Here is an 8486-nt window from a genome sequence, read left to right as displayed (position 1 = left end):
GTGGGGCGGGGCGAGGCGTGGGGGGCAGGGCTAGTGGGGGCTTAAGGCCCCGCCTTCCTGGTCGCGCAGAGCTTCTTCCTGCTTTCCCTCAAAGGCAAGAGCTAAAGGAAGAATTCTGAATTTGACAATTGTTGAAAATGGGGAAAGGGCAGTGCTGGTGACTTGAGAGAATTCTAACATTCGTACTCACCGTTGCGAGGAGGTCATGTTGGTTCAATTTTTCTGAACAGCAGTCCACACATGTTTACCCAGCATCTACTTTGCAGGCCGGACGGTGAGAGAACAGACGACACGGAGCTTACAGTCAAATAGGAGAAAGGGAGACAGAACTCAGACAATTACCTAGATGAAGCCGTTAGTCCCTGGGGAGCATGTGAGGGAGAAGCAAATCAGAGAAAGCTTCCCAAAGAGACTGGTATCCGAGCTGACCCGGCAAGCTGCTGTTCTTGAAGTGTGGTCCTGGGAGAAGCTGCGACCGTCCACATCAGCAGCGTCTGTGTGCTGTTAAAAATGGATAGACTCTCGGGTCGCACCCAGGAGATGCTGGATCAGAAACTGGGTGTAGAGCACAGTGAGCTGTATTGTAAGGGAGTTCTGTTGCTCTGAGAGGGAGAAGGGCAGGGGGGAGAGTTTCAGGAAAAAGAATGAATTTGTGCAAAGATCCCAGAAGTAGCTGAAGAAGATCAGTGAGAGGGAGCCTGGTTTGAGCTGACATTCAAGAAGTTAATTCAGAGACGGAAGGCTAAGGCTGACTTCTCCATCCTGCACAGGAGGTGCAAAGCCCAGGGCCCCCCATAATTTCAGGACTCCATGAAAAATGTTTTAATTTTCATTTCTTTCTTTCTTTTTTTGCCACCTTGAATGGCCTATGCAGTGAAAGCATCAAGTCCTAACTACTGGATTGCCAGGGAATTCCTTAACTTTAATTTCTTTCAAAAGAAGAAAATGAATATAATAATAAGCAGTATATAATAATGAATTCTGATTGGGTTATATTCATCTTTAACCAATGCAGTCCTAAAATAATATTCATTTTATTATTTAATGGAGAAAGGTCCATAAAACCAAAATTACCTAGGGCCCATGAAAATAACAATGTAGCCCTGGTCGTGGGATAGTTGGGCCACAGTTTCCAGGACCTCCAAGACCACTGAGCTCAGCTGTTCACCTTGCCAGTTTGCCAAGGCTGGGAAAGCCCAAACCAAAAGCTTGATGGCATCCTAAGAATAGTGATGATAGTTGTTCTCTTAAATGTTAGTGTACTTAGTCCTCTGAGCAACCCCATGAAGTAAGGTTATTCCCACAGAGGTATTGCCATCCTCACTCTCCAGATCAGGAAATTTAAAAATGTCTCTTGCTTTGGGAACTTCCCTAGTGATCCAGTGGTTAAGACTGGATGCTTCCCATGCAGGGGGCGTGGGGTTAAGGTTAGATCATTCTGACCTCTTGAGTTCATTTATTTTGATGCAACCTCTCGCAAGCAACTGGCCTGTGAATTATGTGGATCTGATTGGCAGTGAGACAGAGATGAATCGACATATCCATTGCAGATACTTTGTGCCAGGCATGTCTAAAGTGCAGCCCCCTGACCTCCAAGACCTCTTAGTCTGTTGGGGATGATAATGAATGTGTAGTGTGCTCTAGCTCTGTATAAAAAGAGTGAAGATGGAGTTGGGGGCTGGAGATTATTGTTCAAGCATTCTATTTTCTCTTCTTTCGCCCATCCTTTGGTTGAATCCTCCTTTTGAAGATGAACAAACTGAGGCTCATAGTGGGTCAGTGCCTTGCCCATAGTCACACAGCAGGGAGCTGGCACTCGAATAGGTTTTGAGGGCTAGGTGGGGTTTCAAGAGGCCAAAGTGGGGGCAGTGGCATTCCAGGCAGAGGGAACAGCAGAAACCAAAGCTTGAGTGAAGAGTTTCAGAGAGTCAAGGAGTGCAGCGTGGCCGGAACAAAAAGGGCATCTTGCAGAGTGGAGCCCTGGGAACAGTGGAGAAAGCTTTGGAAACCACAGCAAGATGGAGGTTGAACTTCTTTCTGAAGGAAGAAGAATGAACAGGTCTGGGTTTTCAGGAAGATCTCTGTGGAATCAGGGTGGGAGATGGATTAGAAGTGAGGAGAAATTGGGGGGCAATTGGAGCCGGGAGCTCTTCTAAAAGTCTGGACTGAAAGAACCAGAAAAAAAAAAAAATGCTTTAAACCTTCTGAAAAATACCTATCCGTTCTCTGACATCAGAAAGGAGGGGGTCTGGATTGCCTTCGTGTAAAAAAGCAGCATCCTGAGATGCTTTGCTGTGTACCAAGGCTAAATGCAGGGCATCTGCTTTCAATCAGAAATACTGCTCAAAAAACACTTAGCTGTTATGGCTTTTGTAATGCTGGAAGCCATAGCACAGGGAGCATCACAAGGTAATATGCATCTCTCTCTCTCTCTCTCTGTGTATATATATATATATATATATATATATATATATATGCAAAACGATACAGGATTCAAGGTTAATGGGCAGTGTCTTCTAGGGGAAATAACTTGTCTCTGTAGCTTTTGCACACAGATTTGTTGGTAGCGACATAAATTCTGGAAAATGTGTTGAAGAAAAACAAAGCTATAAAAAGGTTCAGGCCAGCCTGCAAAGCCAACACCTCCATGTGCATTTCAGTCAAAGAGGCACATCCCGAGGGCCAGGGTGGACCTTATCTGCAGTCCACCCACCTGGAAACTTAATTTGAGCAGCACTTTAAGGCCAGGTCTGGGTGGTGCAGAGATCAAGAAAATACCAACCAGCCTTTGGAGCAAAGGATGTCTGGGGAAAAAGACCTACACAAATAATTAGCTTTAATGCCAGAAAAGTGCTCTAATCCAGGAGGGTGGGGGCAGAGTACTCTGGAGAGTGAGGAGCGGTGGGGAAGGGATTAATTCTGCCTGGGAGTAGGCAGTGGGCTCCAGGTAGAATGTGGAGGGAAAGTAAGATAATAGGAAACACTAAGCATTTAGTGTTATTTTCCCAGGAAATAAAGCTCAAGTATAGTGGGAATTCCTAATAATGTACTTTCACGGCCTTGAGAAATTTCACAGAAATAGCACCTGGAAAAACGGCATATGTTAAGAAACTGTGTTTTTCTTAAGAATAATCTTGTTACAAACCTCAAGGCCAGCCCCAGAAGGGAGTATGACTGGGATCATGAAAGCATGGACCGGGTCGGTGTCAGGCATGAACGCTGCCTATTCACTTGCTAATTGTTCCCGAGACTAGCCCAGAAGGGACCGGTCTGGGGTAAAACAAGGAGATTTGGACTATGTCGGTGTAGTGTCTAAGAAAGATAAGATCAGAGACAGTCTTGCAGTCTGCACAAAGGAACAAAAGCTAGACTCTGAGTGGACGCTGCACTGCAGTCCAGTAGAGGCTGCCGGCCCCCGGACCCACTGCACCAGATTTTGCATTGTCTTCATTGTCGTCGCTCGTTTCTCGACCATTAGGGCGACATTCAAGAAATGGGAGTTTCCTCTGCTCCTTCCTCAGTTTGCGAAGGTCTCTAAATTCCTGCTGGGAAGTGTCAGAGGGGAGCTTTCAGGTTCATTCTCACATATCAGTCAGGGGATGATGGTTACAATTGCTGGGCTGGGCCCTGCAGACGAGTCTCCATCACTTCCCTCCACCCCCCACCCCTCTCCCCAGCAAATCAGAGAGAATTAAGGAGGGCACAGACTTGGCCCTTCTAAGAGAGGAAGGTGTATTTATTTATTCTTGGCTGCACGGGGTCTTCGTTGCTGAGTATGGGCTTTCTCTAGTTGTGGCAAGCTTTCTCTCGTTGGGGTTCGAGGCCTTCTTATTGTGCTGGCTTCTCTTGTTGTGGAACACGGGCTCTAGACACGTGGGCTTCAGCAGCTGCAGCCTGTGGACTTAATTGCCCTGCAGCATGTGAAATCTTCCTGGACCAGGGATTGAACCCATGTCCCCTGCTTTGGCAGGAAGATTCTTAGCCACTGGACCACCAGGGAAGCCGTAGTAGAGGAAGTAGACAGAGTTCTTTGAAGATTAGGTTGAAACAGAAATTCCTTTTTGAACAGGTCAGGGGTACTCAGTCTCAAAAATTATCCGGGGGCAAGGATGCTGCATGGACATCTAAGTGCCCTGAATCCCACCCCACAGGTACTTATCTCAGGGTGGAAATTCATCTAGGAACATGCATTTCTAAGCAAGCTTCTAGGTGATTCTGATGTAGCAGCAAAGGCACTAGTTTAAATGCTCCCAAGGGAGATGAGATGTTTGATGCCAAAAGGATAAAAGTCACCACCTTCTAACACTGGGTGATGTAGCAGCCCTAGAGGGAAGGCAGATGGTGGCCAGCCAGTGCCAGGAGCCATCATTCCTGGTAGCAATGAGACAATTTTCCTTTAAGGGCTTGGGAGCTGGCAACTCAGGCAGGTCCATCTCAGCAGAGACTCCGGGGCAGTTGAGCGGATTGTTCTGTACAAAGTTGGCTGGGGTGGACGGATCCCTACTTACTGTGGTTCTTGCATTTTGGTAAAAGATCCATTTAAAAAAAAAAAAGATAAGACTCTTTGTGACTCCATGGACTGTAGCCCACCAGGTTCCTCTATCCATAGAATCCTTCAAGCAAGAGTACTGGACTGGGTTGCCATTTCCTTCTCCAGGGGATCTTCCTGACCCAAGTATTGAACCCGGGTCTCCTGCATTGCAGGCAGATTCCTTGCCATCTGAGCCACCAGGGAAGCCCCATTAAAGGGAAAGAGTTTGTGAATTTGGTTCAGAATGTTTTCAAAGTTGAGTGCCCATTCTTGGGCTTGGCATCAAGTTGGATGTTGGAGATACAGGGACACTGGACAGTTCGTCCTTATTGTTGAGGATTTTGATGTCAAATATGGCAGCAACTAATTTTGGTCTGCGTAGAAATCTTCTGCGGGTAATTAAACATGTAGATTCTTGGGCTCCTGCCTCATTTGCAAGGCAAATACATCTGCACTTGTGACCAGACCTTGGGTGATTCTGAAACAAGTCTAAACTTTGAAAGGGGGAGAAAACAGAACTTGAATATGGAAAAAATAAAAGAGTAAAAATCAGTCAGGCCCAGGAAGTCTGGATAGACACAGGAGCGAAGAAGTCGGTGACCTGAGACAGTCCTTGATTTTTCTGGCAGCAGGTGTGGACTGGGAACAAAAGATTAGATAGGGATAATTGGGGAAAATGCTTCTAGAACGGCCCCAGACTACAAAAGCGTAAATCGCTGGGCATTTATTTCCCAGTACTGCCAATGTGATTTTTCAAAGTAATTCATGATGCTTTTTCATTCATGTTTAATTTTCATTGTGTAATAACAATAAAACAGATATATGATTGCATATTAAGATGCCTTAAATCTCTGAGTTTCTTTGATCCAGGCCTGCCAAAAACTGACAATAACTGATGAGCGCCAATCTTTCACAGATTTCTCTACTCTTGTCAGGTCTTATTTCTGTGCACCTTTAGAAATGAGATAGAGATTAGTTATATTTGATTCCTTAACAGTCGTGTAATCTTTGTGTAATGGAACAATCAAGTAGGTTTAATTGCCAGTAACAACTGTGCTGGGAAATTTGTAATCTAAATGAAGGCTCAGCCTAGGATGCACAGAATGGCATGACTGCACAACAGGATGAGAAGCAGTCTGGTCTCAATTAGCATGTGAATTAGTTAGCAAATTGGCTTAAGGTTTTCCAGCGCATGTGGGAAGCTCAGCCTCAGTGGAAGAAACAGATTCTACTCTACAGGGAATTCTGTAGAATTCCTCTGTGCCTTCACCTTGGCCTTGAGTCTGCCCACCAGGAACTCAGCATTCAACCCTGATTGAACCCCATTGCTTGTACAGGTTGGTGAGAGGAGATGGAAACTTACATCCCTCCCCAGTCCAGACACCACCACTTACCTAGCGTGGTGCCTTCTCCAACCCACTCTTTCTGCCTCAGCAGAAAGCATGCTATCTGTGCTCTGCTCTCAGGGCTGCAGTGTCTCTTGGTGTATCTGGGATAATGAACACTGCGAGGTGGACAAACTCTTTAAGAAGGATGCCATCCATCTGCGGCTAGCCTCTGGTTCCATGTTGATCCTTTGGCCGGGTTGTCTTTTTTTATAAAAATATTTAAAAAAATTAGTTAATTAATGTATTTTTGGCTGGGTCGGGTCTTTGTTGCTGCCCTGGCTCCTTCTCCAGTCGTGGGGCTGCTCTCTAGTTGTGGCGTGCAGGGTTCTCATTGCAGAGGCCTCTCCTGCTGCAAAGCATGGGCTCTACCATAGGAGGGCTTCAGCCGCTGCAGCACGTGGGCTCAGTAGCTGCCGCGTCCAGGCTCCGGAGCACAGGCTCAACAGTTGTGGTGCACAGCCTCAGTCGATCTGTGACCAACGGGGTCCTCCAGGATCAGGGATCGAACTGTGTCTCCTGCATTGACAAGAAGACTCTGCACCACTGAGCCACCAAGGAAGCCCCAGCCTGTCTCAAAAAGACCACACAATAGTCTTGTCAGGGCTGAAGGGCACTGGCCACAATTCAAGGTCTTCAGGGGAAGCCAGAAAAGAACATGCGCTGTCACGGAGTAATTTCAAGGGTCTGATGGTGGAGGATTCTACTTCTAGCAGCCACTGTCCAGCAGGACATTCTACAATGATGGAAATGCTCTCTGTTGGCACTTTCTAATGCAGTGACAGCTAACCACATGTGGGTATTGAACACTTGAAATGTGGCTCATGTGACAGAACTAAATTTTAAATTTTCATTTTTAAAATATTTATTTATTTGGTTGTGCTGGGTCTTAGTTGTGGCACGAAGGATCTCCTGTCTTCCTTGCTGCGTGCACGATCTTTAGTTGGGGCATGTGGAATCTAGTTCCCTGACCGGGGATCAAACCCAGGCCCCCTGCTTGGGAGCGAGGAGTCTTAGCCACTGGACTACCAGGGAAGTCCCTAAATTTTATTTACTTTTAGATAATTTAAAGAGTCATATGTGGCTTGTGGCTACCATATAAGTACAGTCAGAGGGTTGTAATTTCTAAATTTCCTTCTGTCTTGCCATCTTCTTAGAAACATCAGCTGATGTCTTCTACACAGGGTATCATATCTTCCTGGTTAAAAACTTGCTTTGAGAAAAATTCCTGGAGGTCCCCCCCCAGGGTATTTTGGGGAGATGGAGCTGAATGCCAGCATCACTATTTCTTTTCTTTTACAAAGAAGGTAAGCTGACATTCCCCTCCATGGGCACCCATTCCTCTCCCACCACCTATCACATTAGTGAGGGCACTGAAACCAGCTTTTAGTTTTACTGGAGACAATAAGCTGTTAGCAACCAAGTGCCTATTTATACCTGCTCCGTGGCGAGTTGTGTTGATTTATATGTTGTTAACGACAACTAGACGTCATACCACTCGTTGAAGAATTAATACTGTGGATGGGGAATAAAGTATTTCCCAAAGTATGTTCCAAGCAACCTCAGACGGAAGATGTGCGCTCTACGAAGGCACAGTGGCCACATTCATTTTGGGAAGTCTGCGTTTCGTCCTGCTCTTGCAGGTGTGCAATCTATTTTAATATGTCTCATCTTTAATTGTGTCATAGCCAGTTCTTTTAGCGACAAAAGCAAGTTTACTTGGGAACAGCCAGAGGAATCGCCATTTCGGCTATATAAAAATGGCAGATTGTAGGCAAATCCAGAGAACAAAGAAGGGGAATTTGCTTTTATAAGGAAATAGGGTGGGGCGTGTTGAGAAAGGGCTATAAAACCACAGAGTCCATTGGAGGAGATTAGGAGCCCAGTGTATGGAGGTTTCTCATTGGAGGAGATTGGGAGCCCAGTGCATGGAGGTTTCTCATTGGTGGAGTTGCCCCAGTCTCTGATTGGCTGGGCTGTCAGGCCAAGAGACATCTTCCTCTTCCTGCTGGACTGCAGAACAGGCGACAGCTTCCTGTGGGAGATCCAGGTACTGTCTCGTCCTGCGTGGAGTCATTGGCTGTGCATGGCAGGGACATGGGACCTCCACCTTCGGGCCTGTCTTGACTCCAGTTTTACCGGAAGTTTCATTAATTCCACACACGGTGAAGTTTTCAAAATATTCAGCTGTAAAGAAATCTACTTCACTTTGTTCAACGCAACTTTTCTTTGATGTACTTGGCCATAGACTTCTTTTTGCCCCCGTGATACCCACTAACATTGATTTGAACTGGTGTCCCGTGTTTTGTTGGTGAATGTAGCACTTTGAGTGGTGCTACATTAAGAGTGATGGGTAAGGATATAGGGGAAGGATGAATATTGCCCCCCAGGATAAAGGCCAACTTCACGGAGAAGCCTGCTGCTGCTCCCATTCCTTTAACTTACTTTGTTTTTCTTCAGGGCATTCATCACTGAATGATATAATACATATTTAGTTTTCCTAAATTCTCTGGTCCTCCACTCCCCCCCCCCCCCCCGCCCCGCCAAATCTAAGCTACCAGGAGAGAGGG

The sequence above is a fragment of the Bison bison genome, unplaced genomic scaffold, assembly GCF_000754665.1.
Source record: "Bison bison bison isolate TAMUID 2011002044 unplaced genomic scaffold, Bison_UMD1.0 scf7180017864295, whole genome shotgun sequence".
NCBI classification, from domain to species: domain Eukaryota; kingdom Metazoa; phylum Chordata; class Mammalia; order Artiodactyla; family Bovidae; genus Bison; species Bison bison.
This window is presented reverse-complemented; position numbering follows the sequence as displayed.